Source organism: Myxine glutinosa, chromosome 1, assembly GCF_964187855.1.
Source record: "Myxine glutinosa chromosome 1, kmMyxGlut1.1, whole genome shotgun sequence".
Taxonomy (NCBI): Eukaryota; Metazoa; Chordata; class Myxini; order Myxiniformes; family Myxinidae; genus Myxine; species Myxine glutinosa.
Window position 1 is genome coordinate 12561317 of NC_136261.1, and position 22835 is coordinate 12584151.

At 54.2% G+C, this 22835-nt stretch overlaps 1 long non-coding RNA gene across 2 annotated transcripts in view; it reads right to left on the reverse strand.

Moving 5' to 3' along the window:
- LOC137418276 (uncharacterized) overlaps positions 1-22835 on the reverse strand; it is a 69712-nt gene that overhangs the window by 19779 nt on the left and 27098 nt on the right. The window contains exons 2-3 of one of the 2 annotated variants that reach the window (XR_010982598.2): positions 18281-18398; positions 16868-17151 (exon numbers count right to left, since the gene is read on the reverse strand). This is a non-coding gene — a long non-coding RNA (uncharacterized LOC137418276). Of the gene's footprint in view, positions 1-16867; positions 17152-18280; positions 18399-22835 lie in introns of those variants that run through there. The other variant, XR_010982599.2, reaches the window with a different exon arrangement.

Sequence of the window (22835 nt, forward strand, 5' to 3'; positions counted from 1 at the left end):
TGCCGCTCTCTTCCCCTCCCACTCTACATACTTCCTCTACATGCCACTCTCTTCCCCTCACACTCTACATACTCTCTCTACATGCCGCTCTCTTCCCCTCACACTCTACATACTCCCTCTACATGTCACTCTCTTTCACTCACACTCTACATACTCCCTCTACATGCCGCTCTCTTCCCCTCACACTCTACATGCTCTTTCTACATGCCGCTCTATTCCCCTCACACTCTACATACTCTCTCTACATGCCGCTCTCTTCCCCTCACACTCTACATACTCTCTCTACATGCCGCTCTCTTCCCCTCACACTCTACATACTCTCTCGACATGCCGCTCTCTTCCCCTCACACTCTACATACTTCCTCTACATGCCACTCTCTTCCCCTCACACTCTACATACTCTCTCTACATGCCGCTCTCTTCCCCTCACACTCTACATACTCCCTCTACATGCCACTCTCTTTCACTCACACTCTACATACTCCCTCTACATGCCGCTCTCTTCCCCTCACACTCTACATGCTCTTTCTACATGCCGCTCTCTTCCCCTCACACTCTGCATGCTCTCTCTACATGCCGCTCTCTTCCCCTCACACTCTACATACTCCCTCTACATGCCACTCTCTTTCACTCACACTCTACATACTCCCTCTACATGCCGCTCTCTTCCCCTCACACTCTACATGCTCTTTCTACATGCCGCTCTCTTCCCCTCACACTCTACATGCTCTTTCTACATGCCGCTCTCTTCCCCTCACACTCTACATGCTCTCTCTACATGCCGCTCTCTTCCCCTCACACTCTACATGCTCTTTCTACATGCCGCTCTCTTCCCCTCACACTCTACATACTCACTCTACATGCCGCTCTCTTCCCCTCACACCCTACATACTCTCTCTACATGCCGCTCTCTTCCCCTCACACTCTACATGCTCTTTCTACATGCCGCTCTCTTCCCCTCACACTCTACATGCTCTTTCTACATGCCGCTCTCTTCCCCTCACACTCTACATGCTCTTTCTACATGCCGCTCTCTTCCCCTCACACTCTACATGCTCTCTCTACATGCCGCTCTCTTCCCCTCACACTCTACATGCTCTTTCTACATGCCGCTCTCTTCCCCTCACACTCTACATGCTCTTTCTACATGCCGCTCTCTTCCCCTCACTCTCTGCATACTCTCTCTACATGCCGCTCTCTTCCCCTCACACCATACATACTCCCTCTACATGCCGCTCTCTTTCACTCACACTCTACATACTCCCTCTACATGCCGCTCTCTTCCCCTCACACTCTACATGCTCTTTCTACATGCCGCTCTCTTCCCCTCACACTCTACATACTCTCTCTACATGCCGCTCTCTTCCCCTCACACCATACATACTCCCTCTACATGCCGCTCTCTTCCCCTCACACTCTACATACTCTCTCTACATGCCGCTCTCTTCCCCTCACACTCTGCATGCTCTCTCGACATGCCGCTCTCTTCCCATCACACTCTACATGCTCTCTCGACATGCCACTCTCTTCCCCTCACACTCTACATACTCTCTCTACATGCCACTCTCTTCCCCTCACACTCTACATACTCTCTCTACATGCTGCTCTCTTCCCCTCACACCCTACATACTCTCTCTACATGCCGCTCTCTTCCCCTCACACCCTACATACTCTCTCTACATGCCGCTCTCTTCCCCTCACTCTCTGCATACTCTCTCTACATGCCGCTCTCTTCCCCTCACACCATACATACTCCCTCTACATGCCGCTCTCTTCCCCTCACACTCTACATACTCTCTCTACATGCCGCTCTCTTCCCCTCACACTCTACATGCTCTCTCGACATGCCACTCTCTTCCCCTCACACTCTACATACTCCCTCTACACGCCACTCTCTTCCCCTCACTCTCTACATACTCCCTCTACATGCCGCTCTCTTCCCCTCACACTCTACATACTCTCTCTACATGCCGCTCTCTTCCCCTCACACTCTACATGCTCTCCCGACATGCCACTCTCTTCCCCTCACACTCTACATACTCCCTCTACACGCCACTCTCTTCCCCTCACTCTCTACATACTCCCTCTACATGCCGCTCTCTTCCCTTCACACTCTACATACTCCCTGTACATGCCACTCTCTTCCCCTCACTCTCTACATACTCCCTCTACATGCCGCTCTCTTCCCCTCACACTCTACATACTCCCTGTACATGCCGCTCTCTTCCCCTCACACTCTACATGCTCCCTCTACACGCCACTCTCTTCCCCTCACTCTCTACATGCTCTCTCGACATGCCACTCTCTACCCCTCACACTCTACATCCTCTCTCTACATGCCACCCTCTTCCCCTCACACTCTACATACTCCCTCTACATGCCACCCTCTTCCCCTCACACTCTACATGCTCTCTCGACATGCCACTCTCTTCCCCTCACACTCTACATCCTCTCTCTACATGCCACCCTCTTCCCCTCACACTCTACATGCTCCCTCTACACGCCACTCTCTTCCCCTCACTCTCTACATACTCTCTCTACATGCTGCTCTCTTCCCCTCACACCCTACATACTCTCTCTACATGCCGCTCTCTTCCCCTCACACCCTACATACTCCCTCTACACGCCACTCTCTTCCCCTCACTCTCTACATCCTCTCTCTACATGCCACCCTCTTCCCCTCACACTCTACATGCTCCCTCTACACGCCACTCTCTTCCCCTCACTCTCTACATCCTCTCTCTACATGCCACTCTCTTCCCCTCACACTCTACATGCTCCCTCTACACGCCACTCTCTTCCCCTCACTCTCTACATCCTCTCTCTACATGCCACCCTCTTCCCCTCACACTCTACATGCTCCCTCTACACGCCACTCTCTTCCCCTCACTCTCTACATACTCTCTCTACATGCCGCTCTCTTCCCCTCACACCCTACATACTCCCTCTACACGCCACTCTCTTCCCCTCACTCTCTACATCCTCTCTCTACATGCCACCCTCTTCCCCTCACACTCTACATGCTCCCTCTACACGCCACTCTCTTCCCCTCACTCTCTACATCCTCTCTCTACATGCCACTCTCTTCCCCTCACACTCTACATGCTCCCTCTACACGCCACTCTCTTCCCCTCACTCTCTACATCCTCTCTCTACATGCCACCCTCTTCCCCTCACACTCTACATGCTCCCTCTACACGCCACTCTCTTCCCCTCACTCTCTACATCCTCTCTCTACATGCCACCCTCTTCCCCTCACACTCTACATGCTCCCTCTACACGCCACTCTCTTCCCCTCACTCTCTACATACTCTCTCTACATGCCACTCTCTTCCCCTCACACCCTACATACTCCCTCTACATGCCGCTCTCTTCCCCTCACACTCTACATACTCCCTCTACATGCCGCTCTCTTCCCCTCACACTCTACATACTCCCTCTACATGCCACTCTCTTCCCCTCACTCTCTACATGCTCTCTCTACATGCCGCTCTCTTCCCCTCACACTCTACATACTCTCTCTACATGCCGCTCTCTTCCCCTCACACTCTACATACTCTCTCTACATGCCGCTCTCTTCCCCTCACACTCTACATACTCCCTCTACATGCCGCTCTCTTCCCCTCACACTCTACATACTCTCTCTACATGCCGCTCTCTTCCCCTCACACTCTACATACTCCCTCTACATGCCACTCTCTTCCCCTCACTCTCTACATGCTCTCTCTACATGCCGCTCTCTTCCCCTCACTCTCTACATGCTCTCTCTACATGCCGCTCTCTTCCCCTCACACTCTACATACTCCCTCTACATGCCGCTCTCTTCCCCTCACTCTCTACATGCTCTCTCTACATGCCACTCTCTTCCCCTCACTCTCTACATGCTCTCTCTACATGCCGCTCTCTTCCCCTCACACTCTACATACTCCCTCTACATGCCGCTCTCTTCCCCTCACACTCTACATACTCTCTCTACATGCCGCTCTCTTCCCCTCACACTCTACATACTCCCTCTACATGCCACTCTCTTCCCCTCACTCTCTACATACTCCCTCTACATGCCGCTCTCTTCCCCTCACACTCTACATACTCTCTCTACATGCCGCTCTCTTCCCCTCACACTCTACATACTCCCTCTACATGCCGCTCTCTTCCCCTCACACTCTACATACTCTCTCTACATGCCGCTCTCTTCCCCTCACACTCTACATACTCCCTCTACATGCCACTCTCTTCCCCTCACTCTCTACATACTCCCTCTACATGCCGCTCTCTTCCCCTCACACTCTACATACTCTCTCTACATGCCGCTCTCTTCCCCTCACACTCTACATACTCTCTCTACATGCCGCTCTCTTCCCCTCACACTCTACATACTCTCTCTACATGCCGCTCTCTTCCCCTCACACTCTACATACTCCCTCTACATGCCACTCTCTTCCCCTCACTCTCTACATACTCCCTCTACACGCCATTCTCTTCCCTTTACTCATGTTCTCTTCCAAGTTAAAAAAAACAGTTTTTTCCAAACCTGCCTCACCTAAATGCGTGGTCCATCACCCCTGCAGTAACCCTCTTCTTTTTAAACCTCAGAAATCCAGACTCGCTGCTCACCTGCACTCACTTGTTCCTCTTTTCTCTCACCTGCTGAACCAACTTCCCCAGTCTGTTCAGTCCCATTCTTCCCTATCGGGCTTCAAGACAGCTGTTCAACACGCATCCATAGTCGTGACTGATCTCGTCTACCCCCAAATGATCCCATTCTCAAGCTACGCCCTCTTATTGTCCCTTTTTCCACGTTATTGTGATTTCCCTGCTCCCCCTCTCCTCTTTCCATTTGCCCGTTTTCGATTGTTTTGTTCCTTTTCTGTTTCATCCCCACCTTCCACGTCCTTTTCTTCTTATGTTGCATTCAGCTTGTGTGCAGCTTGTTCACCCCCATGTGTCCTCTGCCCCTTTAATGTCACTCTCTTCTATTGTTGGTGTTTCCCCCTTTCCATCTTGTTCCCTTCCATTCTGCTCTCGCTCTTCCATGAGCCTCGACCATGTATACAAAAAAAAAAAACTTCCCTCCTCTCCCCGCTCCTCCAACACTTCCATCCTTTCTCTCTCCTATCATCCTTCCTTCTCTTCTTTCTCTCAATATTAATTCTCTCAATATAGAGCCCTCTTTGCCCCAGTTATATACGTAATAGATAGTTGGCCCCAATGCTTTATTTGTTTTTGTAAGATACGTTTTTCTGTTAACCCAATGACATTTTATTTAATTAATCCATATTGATTCTCAGATCAGGATCAGTATTCTCAGCGAATGGGATGACGACACTACTTTTTGTTCGGCACAAGGATGAGTGACCACCTTTCCAGGACCAGGGTCCACTCATGGCTGATTAGGATTTGTTTAAGCCTGCAGGACTGAACCACTCTCTCGGTATCACTCGGTATATATCCTGATAGAACAGAAAGACTGTTATGTGACAGACTATGCTGCCCGCCAGGAGGCAAAGGTTCGCAATTTGGCCTCGACGCTGGCATACAATGGCCTACTCTCGGTTGAAATATACTGTGGGATCTTTCTTAAGACCCACAAGTTAGTGCTTCAAAAGGAACAGACGACTTAGTAGCTTGACCTATCCTAACTAATGACATTGGAGGCCCTACTTTATGGTGCAGCAACTACGGATGATAGCAACCCTAACAGAATTTCCAATGGCGTATAAAGAGATCTGATAGAAAAATTCCTCAAGAGACCTCGATCACATTTCTAACTATAAGGAATGCTGAAATTCTTTGAAAATTTGTGAATCCAGTTTGTGCAGAGCCAATAGTCCCCCGCTATAAGCACACCTGTGTGATTGACGCCCTCTTGTGGTCTTCGTTTATATCGTGACTAACCCTTGTTATACTCTCATGCGGCTCCGTCAACAGGTGGAGATGGAAATGCACTTGAATTCATACGTGGAGGCTTTGTGGGTCCAGATGAAGGAGCGTCAGGTACATGACATTGTAGCCTACTCTCGTTTCCTGACTTACACCTGCCTCTCTGATACATACAAGATTCTGTCTCGAATCCTAATTATGAACCCACAGTTACCTTTATGGTGGATATTGAAATAGAGGATGTACTTCAGTATCATATGACTTTTTATAAGATGTTCATATAACAGTAGATCATGCTCTTCGTGCAGGTCGAGCTTGATGGCGTTTGTGAAGAGATGAAGGAAGAGCAGAGGAGACAGCAGGAAGAGTGGAAAAAGGTGGAGAACGGTGCAGCAGCCAGGCAGCAAATTGCTGCACTTTGCATCCAGGCTACGTGGCGGAACTGGCAACAGTGCAGGATTGAGCAGGAAGAATGGACGGCTATCACACAAACGGAGGAACAACTGGCAACAAAGAGATGCGAATCACAAAATAACAGAGAGGATCTTGGCCCAAATGGAAGTGAAGGCAAAGAATTCGAGAATAAGACGGAAAAGAACAGCTGTTATCGGAATGAGACAGGACTTGGAGAGCAGAAAAGTATCGCTGAAGATGGAGAAAATAAGAAAACTATCAGGACTTCAATAGAACAATTACAAGATGTAACTGAGAACGAGGAAGTAGTAACACAAGATGAGTTTGGAGAACGTTGTGGGATAAATGTCGAGTTACATTGGGTTCAGCAATGTAGAAATGGCAGTTCTTCGCAGTGGCACAAAGAAGAAGGGGAAAGGGTATCTATAAACGAAGGAACAGCATTAAAGATGGAACATTTTGCAAGGAGACAACGAGAAGGATGTGAGCAGACTTCAGTGGAGGTTCAAAAAGAGTACCGGGAGCAACGGAGCGAGGAAAGAAAGAGTAGAGAAACTGAAAGCACTGAAGTAGATAATAATTTAAAAGGTCAGGACTTGAAAGAGGAACCTGACTTTGAAATGGAACCAAAGGAAAGTTCATCTTTGGCCTTTCACATGGGGAATGTGATAACGAAGAAGGAATACAAAGAACATCCGGTACATTCCGGAAAACAAGAACAGGGCAACTTTGATACAGGAGAAAGTGCAGAAGGGAAAACCATACACAGTGATGGGATTCATGAAGAACCTACAAATGAAGAAACAAACATTTTGGATGGAATGCGAACTGAGGGAGACAAGTTAGAGAAAATGCAAACTGTTGATGAAGAAGTTCGACAGGATGGAGAGCATGGAAGAATGGATGAAATGAAGAGCAACATTGAAGATGGCAAGGTGATGGATCGAGGGGAAGCGAACAATGAGCAGGGTGGGATGGAAGTTTTAAAAAATCACACGGAACAAACAAAAACTGAAGAGGTATTCCAACAAGAGCAGAGAAAAACAGGGAATGGAAAAAGAAGGAAAAAACATGAAAGGAAGAAAGTAAAGGTGGAAGAGGAACGAGAAAAGGTTAAGGATGAACATTTTCCCAAAGAAAGGAAGATTGAAAAAATGGGAAACGAGACTGAAGAGAAGAAATCATTAGTTGACGGAGAAAAACAGGTGTTTGACGAAAAAAGGAATAATCCTCATGAAAGGATAAATGAACAAAAACACAAGGATGAAACAACAAATACTGCAAAAGGACAATTCAGGAAGGGCAGAGAAAACAACATGAAGAAAGAAGATGGGTTCAAGTCATTCGAAGAGCAAAGGATTGTGGAAAAAGAGGCGGACGAGGAAAAGGATAGAACCTTTTTGGAGTGGAAAAGGAGTTTGGAAGTAGAGCAAAAGAAAATTGAGGAAGAGAACGTAAGGTTTCTTGAGAGCTTGAGGAGAATAGAAGAAAAGCAAATGAGGTTTGAAGAGGAACGACTGAAGGACCAAAAGAAAAGGGAGAAACAGGACGATATGGAAGAAGGTCAGAAAGGAGAGAGAAATTATGACGAAATACATGGGAAAGAACTGCTAAAAATAAACAATATAGAAGCTTGGAAAAAAACTCCAAAAGAAGAAAGTCCAACTGGGCTGAAGAGGACCGATGAGGTGACGAAGAAAAGTGAGGACAGAACGGGCCACGAGCAATTGGCCGATCCTGAAGAATCGCTAAACGAGAAGAATGAAGTTGAAGTAAGGAAGGTTCAGCTAAACCATCCAAATAAGAAAAGGCAGAATAGTGTAGAAAAGCCAAAAAGCGTCGAATTGTTCAAATCGCAAACGGTTAGGCCATTGCGGACGAGGGAGGAAGAAGAAAAGACTGAGCGAAATGAACGACGGACACGGGAAGAAAGAAAAAGTATAACGAAAGACATCGGTGTGAGTGGTGGTGCAGAGATGTACAAAACAACACAGGTGGAAGAAAGCGAAGAACAACGCAGGCAAGAGGATGAGGGAGTGAAGAAGTTGTTGAGCCTTGACAGAAGTCATCACCATGATGCAGCCACCTTAATCCAGGTACGTTTAGTTTGTAAACACTTGCAGTTGTTTTGATGGAGAGGGGCCATACCCGTGGCCGTACCTCCGCACGGTACACGCGTGGCTCGCCGTGCCCGCACTCACATCAATATCAATGTGCCGTATTGTTTGCGCGCACAAGTGTGTGCCCCCGGGGACCCTTCGGTTTTAAGATGTGCGGCCTATCTTTTGAACCCCATTCTCTGCGGGGTTAATAACGTGCGTAATAAACCGGCAAGCCGGGGCCACGTACGGATTGCGTCTGCGTTACATTGTGGTGTCAAACATTGCGCTCTTTCGTCCACCACAAGAGTCCGCATTGAAGACCCGGCCGGTTTGGGGATTGCTTAGTCCCGAGGTTGGAATTCTGGTTTATGCCGAGGCGGGAGAGCATTGCCCTGGGAGAAGAAGCCGTTAGAAAGGCTCCCTGTGAGTCGTGAGTGCGAACGGAACGCTGCGAGCAGTCTAAACATGGCTTTCATGGTGCCTCTGCTAGGCCTAAAACAGCAGCCTGATTGACCCTCCGACCCCTTCCCGCCGTTAACAGCGAGCAGTGTACGTTGTACTCTGCGTGCTGCTCCCCAGCGAGCTGGCCTGCCCGCCCTCGCTCCCTCTCGCCCCACGTTTGGGACGCCAGGGTGCGCTGAGGTTGAGCAGAAACCTAGCCGAGGTGCTGCAACTGCCGGGTTTTCATAACGTGTGGTGCGAGTGGAGTGCCACACTGGGCTGCACCATCCCTTATGGTATCGTGTACGATTGAGTGTCTGCAAAGGCTCTTTCAAGTGTTGACTACACCATGATTGGCGCTTCAGAGCGATCACACGATAGGTATTTCGCAGAAGAGTACGGTGGAGGTATAGACCACTATACAGACCTCATATAACAGTTATATTTACCATAACGATCAGAGGGCTAGAGGGCCTACAAAAAGACCACATAATGTGTTACCATGAGGTTCTGAAGATCGATCCCTTGGATAACGGAACATCAAGTTTCACAAGAATTTGAGGATGTAATCACACATAGATACATACACACATACAAACAAACTCGACACACAAACATGTACCCATGTGTGCATACGCACGCACACACACACACACACACACACACACACACACACACACACACACACACACACACACACACACACACACACACACACACACACACACACACACATCACACATATGTACACACACATATATATATATATATATATATATATATATATAACGGAGGTGGATACTTAGAGACAGTAGATCTCCGTTCCATCTCCTTAGGTCCACCCACATGTGGGGATAGGAAGCAAAAACACCATGCATGCATACACATACACACACACACATGCATATACCTGCACACACTCATACACATACACACACTCACGAAGGTGGATAGGTCAAGACCTGAGAGGGCTCCGTTCCACCTTCTGAAACCCGCGTTTGGAGATAACAAGCAATGACACATACAGTGCCTTCAGAAAGTATTCACACCCTTTGACTTTTTTCACAAAAGACGCTCATCAACACATAATACCCCATAATGTCAAAAGTGGAAATCGTTTTTTTGGAATTTTTACAAATCAATTAAAATGAAAAGCTGAAATGTCTTGAGTCGATAAGTATTTAACTCCTTTACTATGACACTCCAAATTGAGCTCAGGTGCATCCAATTTCCTTTGATCATCCTTGAGATGTCTCTACAACTTGACTGGAGTCCACCTGTGGCCAATTCAATTGTTTGGACATGATTTAGAAAGAAACACACCTTTCTATATAAGGTCCCACAGTTGACAGTGCATGTGAGAGCACAAACTCCACCAGGAAGTCCAAGGAACTGTCCGTAGAACTCCGAGATCTAATTGTGAGGAGGCCTAGATCTGAGGATGGGTATAAATCAATTTCTAGAATGTTGAAAGTTCCCAAGAGCAAAGTGAGCTCCATCATTAGGAAACGGAAAGAATATGGATCGAACGAGACTCTTCCTAGAGCTGGCCGTCCGACCAAACTGAGCAACAGGGCAAGAAGCACCTTAGTGGGGGAGGTGACCAAGAACCCAATGACCACTCTGACAGAAATACAGAGTTCCTTGGCTGAGATGGGAGAACTTGCCGGAAGGACGACGGAAGCCACTTCTGAGAAAAAGGCACATGACAGCATGCCTGGAGTTTGCAAAAGAAAAGGCACGTGAAAGACTCGGAGCATGAGGCAAAAAATTCTGTGGTCTGATTAAATCAAAATTGAACGATTTCGCCTGAATACAAAGCCATTTCTGGTGGAAACCGAGCACAGCTCATCACTGAAACGAATGCAATCCCGACCATGAAGCATGGTGGTGGCAGCATCATGTTATGGGGATGCTTTTCAGCAGCAGCGACTGGGAGATTTATAAGGATAGAGGGAACAAGGAATGGAGCCGAATACAGATACATCCTTGAGGAGAACCTGCTTCAGACTGTAAAAGACCTTTGACTGTGGCGAAGACTTACGTTCCAACAGGCCAATGACCCCAAGCATATAGCCAAAGCAACTCTGGAATGGCTTCAGAACAAGATTGTGAAAGTCATTGAGTGGCCCAGCCAAAGCCCAGACTTGAATCCCATTGAGAATATGTGGAAACACTTGAAGATTGCTCTTCACCGACGTTCCCCATACAACTTAGAGTCTGAGCAAATCTAACCTGCAAAAGTGTAATTTCTGCCAAAGGCGCTTCTACGAAGTACTTACTTATGGGGTTGAATACTTATTTAAAATATATATTTCTATATTTAAGTTTTAATTATTTTGTAAACATTTCTGAAAAATAAACCCACTTTGACATCAAGGGGTATTATATGGAGATCATCGACAAAAAAAACAACTCGATTTAATCCATTTTAAAATGCGGGCGCTAACACAACAAAATGGGAAAAGTCAAGGGGTGTGAATACTTTCTGATGGTACTGTATACCCACATACACACACACACACACACACACACACACACACACACACACACACACACACACACACACACACACACACACACATGCGGAGGTGGATACTTTGACATGTGGTAGGTCTCCATACCACCTCCTGAAACCCACTCATGTGTAGAGATAGCAGCCAACAATAGCAACTTGCCTGCACACACACACACACACACACACACACACACACGCACACACACACACACACACACACACACACACATGCATGCACACATGAAGATGGATACTTTGAGACATTGGAGGGCTCAATTCCATCTTCTGAAACGCGTATATGGAGATAACAGTCAACGACACACACAAACACACACTCTACATACACTCCACATACACACACTCACACACACAATCTACATACATACGTACACACACACACACACACACACACACACACACACACACACACACACACAATTAATTGTACAGTATCGGTTGTTCCTAAACTTAAATATAAATAATTTAAAGGATTTCTGGAAATGATGTTAATTTCACAACATGCCATGTTCAACTTTATTTAAATTGTAAACCTCAAACATAATTTCTCCACCTAAACTCCTAAAGCAAGAACGTTAACCCGTAAGCAATTGACTTGTTTCCCGACTGCATGGATCATCAGCTGGGCACCGTTCTCCTCGAGGTCTCAATCCTTTCAGCCCAGGAGCTCTCTAAACAGCGGATCCACAACCTCGATCATGGATCCACATCAGTAGATGGTACATCAGTAGATCCACAACCTCAGTTGCGTCCAGGCAGTCAGTCAACCCATCAATGCAACATCACTTATTCCAACTTTACTCGCAATAGGATTTAATGTATTATTATATATTTATAACTTTCCTTACACACTCGATAATATGATATTGAAGGAGCTGCGCTCCAACGCGAGTCGAAAGAATTGACGCGACCAAAGACGGAATTCGTCCGAGTTGCTTTATTGAAACAAAACAGCTCAGGTATTCTGACAAGCCCGTTTATCGGGCAGCAATATATATATACACATTTATGCCGGGGCGTTTGCCCGGGAAAACCGAGACCGGGCATGCCCGGGTGTCAAGGGCGAGTCCTGGAAAGGCGAGTCTGGACATGCCCGGGCGTCCTGGACGCGGCATGGCAAGTCGAGGCTGGGCGAGCCCTGGAAAGGCGAGAGCGGGCATGCCCGGACGCTCTGGGCGAGCCCTGGAAAGGCGAGTCTGGACATGCCCGGGCGTCCTGGACGCGGCCTGGCAAGTCGAGGCTGGGCATGCCCGGGCGCTCTGGGCGAGCCCTGGAAAGGCGAGAGCGGGCATGCCCGGGAAAGACGAGACCGGGCGTGCCCGGGAGGTACGGGCGTGCCCGGGAACAGCGATTCCGGGCATGCCCAGGAGAGGCGCGTCTGGGCCCGTCCGGACGAGCCCGGCATGGCGATCGCGCCCTGGCCGCGTCCTGGCAGGTGCAAGGCGATTGTGTACATTCAGCGGGAACCGCTACACATGCCCCTCCAGAATCGACCTGCACCGGCAGGGTCAATTTAAGGGGGGTCCGGATGACCCGGCCGAAGCGACCCCTGGAGGGTCGTGGGGGGGGGGGGGGGGTCCGATCTGGTGGTGGGTGGTCGAGCGGGGGGAACTGTGGACGTGGGGCGGCCTCGCCGCGGAGGAAGGGCCAACCGTGGTGGTCGGTCGACGTCCACGTGCGCCGGTTTGAGGCGGTCCACAGAGATCCGGTCCGACCGGCCGCCGACGTCGACGACGAAGGACTTGTCGCCCCGTCGCAGGACCCGGAAGGGCCCGTCGTATGGCGGCCGGAGTGGCCCCCGGTGCGCGTCATGACGCACAAAGACGTACTCCACTGTGCGAAGCGCCGGGGGGACGTAGGACTGGGGGCTACCGTGGCGGGACGTTGGCACGGGGGCAAATCGTCGGGCGGCCTCCTGGAGGTCCGAGCGCTGGTGTGCAGCGGACCAGGGACTGGTAGCGTCGGGCATGAACTCGCCCGGGACGTGGAGCGGTTGGCCGTAGACGAGCTCGGCGGCGGATGCCCGGAGGTCCTCGTTGGGGGCCGTGCGGAGGCCCAAAAGGACCCACGGCAGCCGGTCGGTCCAACCGTCGTCCTGAAGGCCGGCCATGAGTGCGGCCTTCATGGAGCGGTGAAACCGCTCGCACAACCCGTTGGCTTGGGGGTGGTAGGCCGTGGTGCGGTGCAGCGTGACCCCCAACGAGCGGGCGACCGTGCCCCAAAGTTCGGACGTGAACTGTGGGCCGCGGTCGGACGAGATGTCCGCCGGTGCGCCGAAGCGCGCGACCCGGTGGCGATGAACGCCTGCACCACGTCGGCGGTGGTGGTGGAGGTGAGGGGCACGGCCTCCGGCCACCTGGTGGTCCTGTCCACCATGGTGAGCAGGTGGGTGAACCCCCGCGATGGGGGCAGGGGACCCACCAGGTCCACGTGGACGTGGTCGAAACGCCGTGCAGGCACGGTGAAAGGTGCTAGCGGGGCCTGGGTGTGGCGGTGGACCTTGGCCCGCTGGCAGGCCGTGCAGGCGTTGGCCCAGTCGCGGACGTTCCGTCGAAGGCCGTGCCAGACGAAACGCGCCGACACCAGCTTCTGAGAAGCTTTCCGGCCCGGGTGAGAAAGGCCGTGGATGGAGGCGAAGATGCGGCGCTGCCAGGAAACGGGCACGATGGGGTGAGGCTGGCCCTGGGAGACGTCGCAGAGCAGGACGGTGCCCGCGAAGGGGATGTCGGCCAGCCGGAGGTCCGTGTCCGCCGCCCGGAGGGCCTGCACCGAGGTGTCGGTGGTCTGGTCGGCCGCCATGAGCGCGAAGTCCACGCCGAGGTGGACCGCGTTCGCGCTGGCCCGAGAAAGACAGTCGGCCACGGCGTTGTCTTTGCCGGCGACGTGCCGGATGTCCGTGGTGAATTCCGACACGGCGGAGAGGTGGCGCTGCTGGCGGGCCGACCACAGCTCCGTGACTTTGGCCATTGCGTAGACCAACGGCTTGTGGTCGACGAAAGCCGTGAATGGGCGGCCCTCCAGGAGGTGTCGGAAATGGCGAACGGCCAGGAATAGACCGAGCAGCTCGCGGTCGAACATGCTGTATTTTAACTCGTTCGGCCGGAGTTGCCGGCTGAAAAAAGCGAGTGGCTGCCAAACCCCGTCCACCCATTGTTCATGGACGGCGCCCACCGCGTAGTTGGAGGCGTCCGTAGTGAGGGCGATGGGCGCGTTGAGCACCGGGTGAGCCAGCAGCGTTGCGTCGGCGAGGGCCCGTTTTGCGCTCGCGAAGGCCACGTCCATGGCCGCGGACCAAACAATGTCATGCTTGGCCGGATTGCCCCAGAGGGCCTCGTAAAGGAGCCGCATGAGCTGAGCAGCGCGGGGCACGAATCGGTGATAAAAATTCACCATGCCGAGGAACTCTTGTAGGGCCTTGATGGAACGGGGATGCGGGAACGTGGTGGTGGCCTCGACCTTGGTCGGCAGAGGCACGGCCCCGGTCTTGGTGATGCGGTGGCCCAAAAAGTCAACGGTCGTTGTGCCGAAGTGGCATTTGGCCGGGTTGACAATTAAGCCGTGCTCGCTGAGGCGACTGAACAGTGTTCGGAGGTGGAGGAGGTGCTCGGCGCGGGGCGTGCTGGCGACGAGGATGTCGTCCAGATAGACGAAAAGAAATGGCAGGTCGCGCAGCATGCCATCCATGAAGCGCTGGCACGCCTGGGCCGCGTTCTTGAGGCCAAACGGCATCCTCAAAAATTCGAACAGGCCGAACGGCGTGATGACGGCCGTCTTCGGGACGTCGGCCGCCCAGACAGGTACCTGGTGGTATCCCCGTATCAGGTCAATTTTGGAAAATATGACCCGTCCCGCCAAACGGGCGGAAAAGTCCTGGATGTGCGGGATCGGGTACCTGTCGGGGGTGGTAGCGTCGTTGAGGCGGCGGTAGTCGCCACACGGGCGTCATCCGCCCCCCGGCTTTGGCACGATGTGCAGTGGTGAGGCCCACGCGCTATTGGAGCGCCGCACGATGCCGAGGTGCTCCAATGCGTCGAACTCGGCCTTTGCCACGTCGAGCTTGGCCGGGTCGAGGCGGCGGGCCCTGGCGTAGACCGGCGGGCCCGTAGTGGGTATGTGGTGCTCGATCCCATGCCGCACTGCGACGGCCGAAAACGTCGGCCGTGTGAGGGCCGGGAATTCCGCGAGCAGGCGAGCGAACTCGTTCGCCATCGGGAGGGCGCACGCCAGTTCGATCAGCGCGGAGCTGCTCATCGTGCACGCCAGGGAGCTGAAGGTCTCGGCGTTGACAAGGCGACGTCGTTTGACGTCGACCAGCAGCCCATGCGCGCAGAGGAAGTCGGCGCCCAGCAAAGCCATGGGGACGCAGGCGGTCACAAAGGTCCACTGAAAGCGCTGGCTGCCGAAGCAGAGGGTGACGTCGCGCGGGCCGAAAGTGCGTATGGCCGAGCCATTAGCAGCGACCAAAGAGGGGCCGCAAACGGCGTCCCGCCTGTCCTGCTCGGAGGCGGGTATGATGCTCATTTGGGCGCCGGTGTCACAAAGGAAACGCCGCCCGGACGCTTTGTCCCGAATATAAAGCAAGTTGCCCGAGTGGCCGGCGCTCACGGCTGGGAATGAACGCCGGCCCGGCCGTTTCCCGACTTGCCGAAAGTGCATGGGGGTCGGCACGTCCGAGCCTTGTGTCCGAACCTGGCGTGGTAATAACACCACGCCTGGTCAGGTGGAGGCCCCGGCCGTCGTGTCGGAAGCGGTCGGCGCGGCGTGGCAGCCGCCAGTTGCACCGGCAGTTCGGCCTCCAACCGCGCAGGGTGCTCGGGCGTCGCCTCGGACGGCGGCAGGCTCCAGGTAGCCATGCCGATGTGTTGGCCCGCCGAGGAGATCTTATCGGCTTCCCTGGCGAGGGCGCGGGGATCGGTGATCGACGTGCCAGCCAGGGCGAGGCGTACCGGGTGAGGCAGCTGGCGAAGGAACAGCTCGCGGAACAGAAAATCCGGAGAGTGCTCACCGAGCAACGAGAGCATATAGTCCATGCGCTCAGACGGGCGCGTGTCGCCGAGCTCGGGCAGGTCGAGCAGGCGCCGTGCGCGTGCCGCCGGTGAGAGGGCGAAAGCGTCGAGGAGGAGCGTCTTCAGCGCGTCATACTTGTCAGCAGCCGGCGGGTGCTCGAGGAGGCTCAGGGCGCGGGCCGCGGTGGCGGAACCGAGCGCTGCCACGACGTGGTGGAAGCGGGTGTCGTCCGCGGTGATGCCTCGCAGGGCGAACTGGGAGTCCGCCTGGGCGAACCAAACAGCCGCGTGAGCCTCCCAGAAGGTAGGCAGTTTAAGAGTCACTGCCGTGTCCATGTCGGTCGGTCACCAGTGAAGGAGCTGCGCTCCAACGCGAGTCGAAAGAATTGACGCGACCAAAGACGGAATTCGTCCGAGTTGCTTTATTGAAACAAAACAGCTCAGGTATTCTGACATGCCCGTTTATCGGGCAGCAATATATATACACATTTATGCCGGGGCGTTTGCCCGGGAAAACCGAGACCGGGCATGCCCGGGTGTCAAGGGCGAGTCCTGGAAAGGCGAGTCTGGACATGCCCGGGCGTCCTGGACGCGGCCTGGCAAGTCGAGGCTGGGCGTGCCCGGGCGCTCTGGGCGAGCCCTGGAAAGGCGAGAGCGGGCATGCCCGGGAAAGACGAGACCGGGCGTGCCCGGGAGGTTCGGGCATGCCCAGGAGAGGCGCGTCTGGGCCCGTCCGGACGAGCCCGGCATGCGATCGCGCCCTGGCCGCGTCCTGGCAGGTGCAAGGCGATTGTGTACATTCAGCGGGAACCGCTACAATATCATTAAATCATTCACATCTTCCGTTAAATATACCACAGCTACCAACCAGCACGACCACACAACCTACCTATCGATCAAACTACTTCGAATGTATGTTCAAACTGTCATTTATAACGGTTTTTTGCATCCTAGCAACCACTGATTCCTCGCAACATTGATTTGTAGTATATTTAATCATTATAAAACCACCGTTTAGAGGCCATTTTTCCCCGCAAAGCGGGGGTTGGCCTTTTCGGGGACCGTGGTAGTTGTTTTTCAGTCCCCTTTTTGAAGCAATGTTTTACGGCCGGATGCCCTTCCTGATGCCAACCCTTTTTGCCGCCTTCAACGACAAACAGGGAATTACCAGTGAACTGGTACTCAATTAGCCGACCTCGGAAGGATGACAGGCTGAGTCAACCCCCCTGGCATTAATTCGGCGATCGACCGAGATTCGAACCCAGGATCCTAGGTATCCTAAGCCGGCACCCTAGCCGCTAGCCCAACACCAGGGATCATTATAAATAAATATTATAAATAAATAAATATTTAATCATTATATTGTACTGTATTTACATAAAGATCTCATGAACAATATTAGTGTGTAATATTATCGTTATCGATAATAATAATAATATTATCGTTACATATTGTAACGATACAATATGTAACGATACACACACACATACACTGGATCCGACTCTTCCTCATGAGCCAATGAATGACAATATGTGACGATATGAGGTGTTTCCCAATGGTTTTTACTTTGGTAGGCCCATATACAAAATGGAGATCCCCCTCGTCCATGCTATCTGTGAACTCCCCTTTTACAGGCGTCCTGGCGTGGGTTCAGACTCCGTGCCATGTTTCGGCGCATCATGGAGTCTGTTCGACTGTCTGACAGCGACTCGGAAGAGCTGGAACAAGTGGACGTGGAAGAGTTTGCACGGCAGGAGGTCAGTCTGACACATCCATCCAGTCACTGATGTTTAAGTGTCGACTGCACACCGTTTTGTCGTATTTTGTTTCCATGGTTTAATCCATACGTATGTAACAAACTTTCTATACATTAAGATTCCTCTATCTATACAATGATTCACCTACTCTTAATGAAAGACATCCTGAGATCTTCAACATCCACCAGCGAATGCCAGAAGACCAGACATCCATCTTGACGTCCATCCGAGGGACGGCACACTTCGTGATGCAACGCGTTACCTGTGAAACACCAGAGTGGCAGTTTATAATCGGGTCGTTAATCAAACCCAGACTAGACAGCTCAAAAGGTGACAGATCCATCCTCTCAGAACAACACTGTGACAAAAGAGTATGATAAACAACAACAACAACAACAACAGGCATTTTAAGGCCATTTTCTCTGCCAGAGCGGGGGTTAGCCTTGCGGTCCCCATGACAATCTTCTCCATTTTGCCCTATTTTCTGCATCTCCCCTTCTTAACCCCCTTGCCCGCATTTCTTCTTCCACCACCTTTAGCCAAGTCTTTCTCGGTCTTCCCCATCCTCTACTTCCTTCTACATTCATTTCCATCACTCTTCTCAACCAGTCACTTTCATCCTTCCTCAACACATGACCAAACCATCTCAACCTGTTCCTTTTCACAGCATCAATCACAGGCTCTATTCCCATCATCTTTCGCAATTCATCATTTGTCTTCCTCTCTCTCAACGACACTCCGCACATCCACCGAACCATTCGTATTTCCACCCTTTCCAGCCTTCGTTGCTGCTCTACGTTCATTACCCATGTCTCGCTCCCATAAATCATAACACTTCTCACACATGCAGCATACACCTTTCGTATGTCCTAAAGAGTACGATATCTATGCTTTAAATCAGTCCCAGTGTCCATTTTAACATTATATTGTGGCGGACACGAAAGCACTGACGTGGTGACATCACCCCGCACACCAAGTGGGGATGGGCCACGCCAGGGAGAGAGGCGTGGCCTCACGATATACACGGGGCGCGCAGCCCTGAGCAGCTTAGTGCTGCAGTTTGAGTGCTTTGAATAAAGACTCTTTTATGAACCGCGTTGTCCGCTTGCTCCTTGCGTAAGCATTAGCGCGCGCAGCATCGCGCTTTATATGGTGACCTCGACGTTGGATCTGCCGTAGCGATCCTTCCGAACACGATGCCATTGCAATGGCAAACGACAAGGCAATGACGATTAAACTTCCCGAATTTTGGGAGGCCCAGGCCGAAGTCTGGTTCGTTCAAGCCGAAGCCCAATTTCAGCTTCGGCGCCTCACAGGCGACGACACGCGCTACTGCCACGTCGTCGCCTCCCTCGGGCCCGGCACGGCTGCTCGAGTTGTGTCCGTCCTTCGCCACCCACCGGACGGCCACAAGTACGAGGCACTCAAGCGGCTACTCCTAGCCACGTTCGGCCTCACGGACGACGCACGGGCCGACCGCCTCCTGGATCTCCCCGAGCTCGGCGACACGCGCCCGTCGGTCCGAATGGACCATATGCTGTCACTGTTGGGCGACGAAGCCCCCGGTTCTCTATTCCGGGCACTTTTCCGTCGCCAACTTCCAGCGCAGGTTCGCCTCGCGTTGGCCGGGACCGGGCTAACGGAACCCCGAGCATTGGCAGCCGAGGCGGACAGGTACTTCGTGGCTTCGGATACGCGGGCGAGAGTCGGTGCGGCCGTCACGGACCTCGAGGCTGATGCTGCTGATGCTGCTGATGCTGCTGATGATGCTGATCCACAGCATCAGCTTACACAGCATACGCAGCATGCTGATACGCCCCTCGTGACCGCCGCCACACCCCGCCCACCGCCGCGGCGAAAACCGCCACCGCGGGGAAAACCGCCAACTCCACCGGCCTGGCGGAGCCAGCCACACTCCTCCAGCTCCACCACCTGGTGCTGGTTCCACGCCAAGTTTGGCCACGAGGCTCGGCAATGTCAACCGCCATGCTCCTTCAACAGGTCGGGAAACGCCCGGGCCGGCGCTCAATAGTGGCGATGAGCGCCGGCTGTTCGAGCAGCCTGCTGTTCATAACGGACACCTTATCCGGGTGCCGTTACCTGTGCGACACGGGAGCGCAGGTGTGTGTCGTTCCTGCCGGTACGTCAGACAAGCACGCCGCGGGCGGGGGCCCCGCGCTGCTTGCCGCGAACGGGACGCCCATCCGTACGTACGGAAAACGCTGCCTCTCTCTGCGGTTCGGAGGGCAGGTTTTCCGATGGACGTTCGTCACCGCCGACGTGCCCATGGCACTACTTGGCGCGGACTTCCTGTGCGCTAATGGGCTCCTGGTCGACGTAAAGCGCAGACGTCTTGTCCAGGCCGAGACGTTCAGCTCGCTCGCTTGTGCGCTGCCCAGCTCGTCGAGCAGCTCAACGAGGGGCTTGCCAAGCGGCTTGCCGAACGGTTCGGTTCCGGCCACGTTGATCTGTACGCTTCCGGCAGCGGACGCATTCACCCGACTCCTCGCCGGCTTCCCGGCCCTCACGCGGCCCACCTTCTCGGCGGGGGCCATCAAGCACAGGGTGGCCCATCACATCCCCACCGTCGGGCCACCGGTCTACGCCCGGGCACGCCGCCTCGAGCCGACGAAGCTGGCGGTGGCAAAAGCGGGGTTCGCTACCCTGGAGCGACTCGGCATCATTCGGCGCTCAGAGAGCGCTTGGGCGTCGCCGCTGCACATCGTGCCGAAGCCCGGCAGGGGATGGTGACCGTGCGGGGACTATCGCCGTCTCAATGACGCCACCACTCCCGACCGCTACCCCGTCCCCCACATTTAGGACTTTTCCGCCCGTTTGGCGGGCATGTCCTTCTTCTCGAAGGTGGACCTCATACGCGGCTACCATCAGGTCCCCGTCAGGCCGGAGGACATCCCGAAGACGGCGGTCATCACGCCATTCGGACTCTTCGAGTTCCTGCGGATGCCCATCGGTCTGAAGAATGCGGCTCAGGCGTTCCAGCGACTGATGGACAGCGTCCTGCGCGACTTGGATTTTGTCTACGTCTACCTGGACGATATCCTCGTCGCCAGCGCGTCCCGCGAAGAGCACCTACGCCACCTCCGCACGCTCTTCGAATGCCTGGGCCAGCATGGCCTGATTGTGAACCCCGCAAAGTGCCGGTTCGGCGCCGCCGTAATCGATTTTCTGGGGCACCGTGTCACCAGGCACAGAGCCGTCCCCCTGCCGGCCAAGGTGGAGGCGGTGAAGGGGTTTCCGCGCCCCCGCACGATCAGAGGGCTGCAGGAGTTCCTGGGCATGGTGAACTTTTACCATCGGTTCCTGCCCCGTATCGCCCAGCTCCTGCGCCCCCTGCACGAAGCTCTCCGAGGTAAGCCGGGCAAAGGCGACGTTACCTGGACCGAGCAGATGGACACGGCGTTCACGGGCGCGAAGCTCGCCTTGGCTAACGCCACCATGCTCGCGCACCCGGCGCCCGATACACCGATCGCCCTCACCACCGACGCCTCGGACTACGCGGTGGGCGCGGTGCACGAGCAATGGGTGCGTGGAGCTTGGCAACCGCTGGCGTTCTTTAGCCGGCAGCTTCGCCCGCCCGAACGCCGTTACAGTACCTTCGACCGCGAGTTGCTCGGGCTTCACTTGGCGGTCAGGCACTTCCGCCATCTGCTCGAGGGCCGTGCGTTCACGGCCTTCGTCGACCACAAGCCGCTGATCTTCGCGATGGGCAAGGTCACCGAGCCGTGGTCGGCCCGGCAGCAGCGTCACCTCTCGGCCGTGTCCGAGTACACGACGGACATCCGGCACGTCGCGGGGAAGGACAACCCGGTGGCGGATTGCCTTTCCCGGGCCGTCGCCCACGCAGTCCACCTCGGCATCGACTATGCCCGGATGGCAGCGGACCAGGCCGCTGACCCCGACGTCCAGGCCTTGCGGACCGCCGTCACGGGCCTCCGCGTCACCGAGGTGCCGTTCGACGGCGCGGGTGCGGCCCTCTTGTGCGACGTCTCCCTCGGGCGTCCTCGCCCCATCGTGCCCGCGGGCTGGCAGCGCCAGGTGTTTGACGCCATCCACGGCCTGTCCCACCCGGGCGTGAGGGCCTCCCAAAGGTTGATCGCCGACAAGTTCGTCTGGCATGGCCTCCGGAAGGCCGTCCGCGGCTGGGCCAGGACGTGCCTCGCGTGCCAGCGTGCCAAGGTGCACCGGCACACCCAGGCCCCGTTGGCCCCGTTCACGGTGCCGGAACGCCGGTTTGACCACGTCCACGTGGACCTGGCGGGACCTCTGCCCCCCTCGCGGGGTTTCACCTACGTCCTCACCATGGTGGACCGCACCACCCGGTGGCCGGAGGCCGTGCCCTTGGCGTCGACGACGGCAGCGGATGTCGCGCAGGCTTTCATCGCCACCTGGGTCGCCCGGTTCGGCGCCCCCTCAGACATCTCGTCCGAGCACGGCCCCCAGTTCACCTCGGAGCTCTGGGGGCGGTCGCGCAGGGGCTCGGGGTCCGGCTGCGCCAAACCACGGCCTACCACCCCCAGGCTAACGGCCTGTGTGAGCGATTTCACCGCTCATTGAAGGCCGCGCTCCGGGCCACCCTCCGCGACGGCGGCTGGGTCGACAGGCTCCCCTGGGTCCTGCTGGGCCTCCGGACGGCGCCCAAGGAGGACCTGCGCGCATCCGCGGCGGAGTTTGTCTTCGG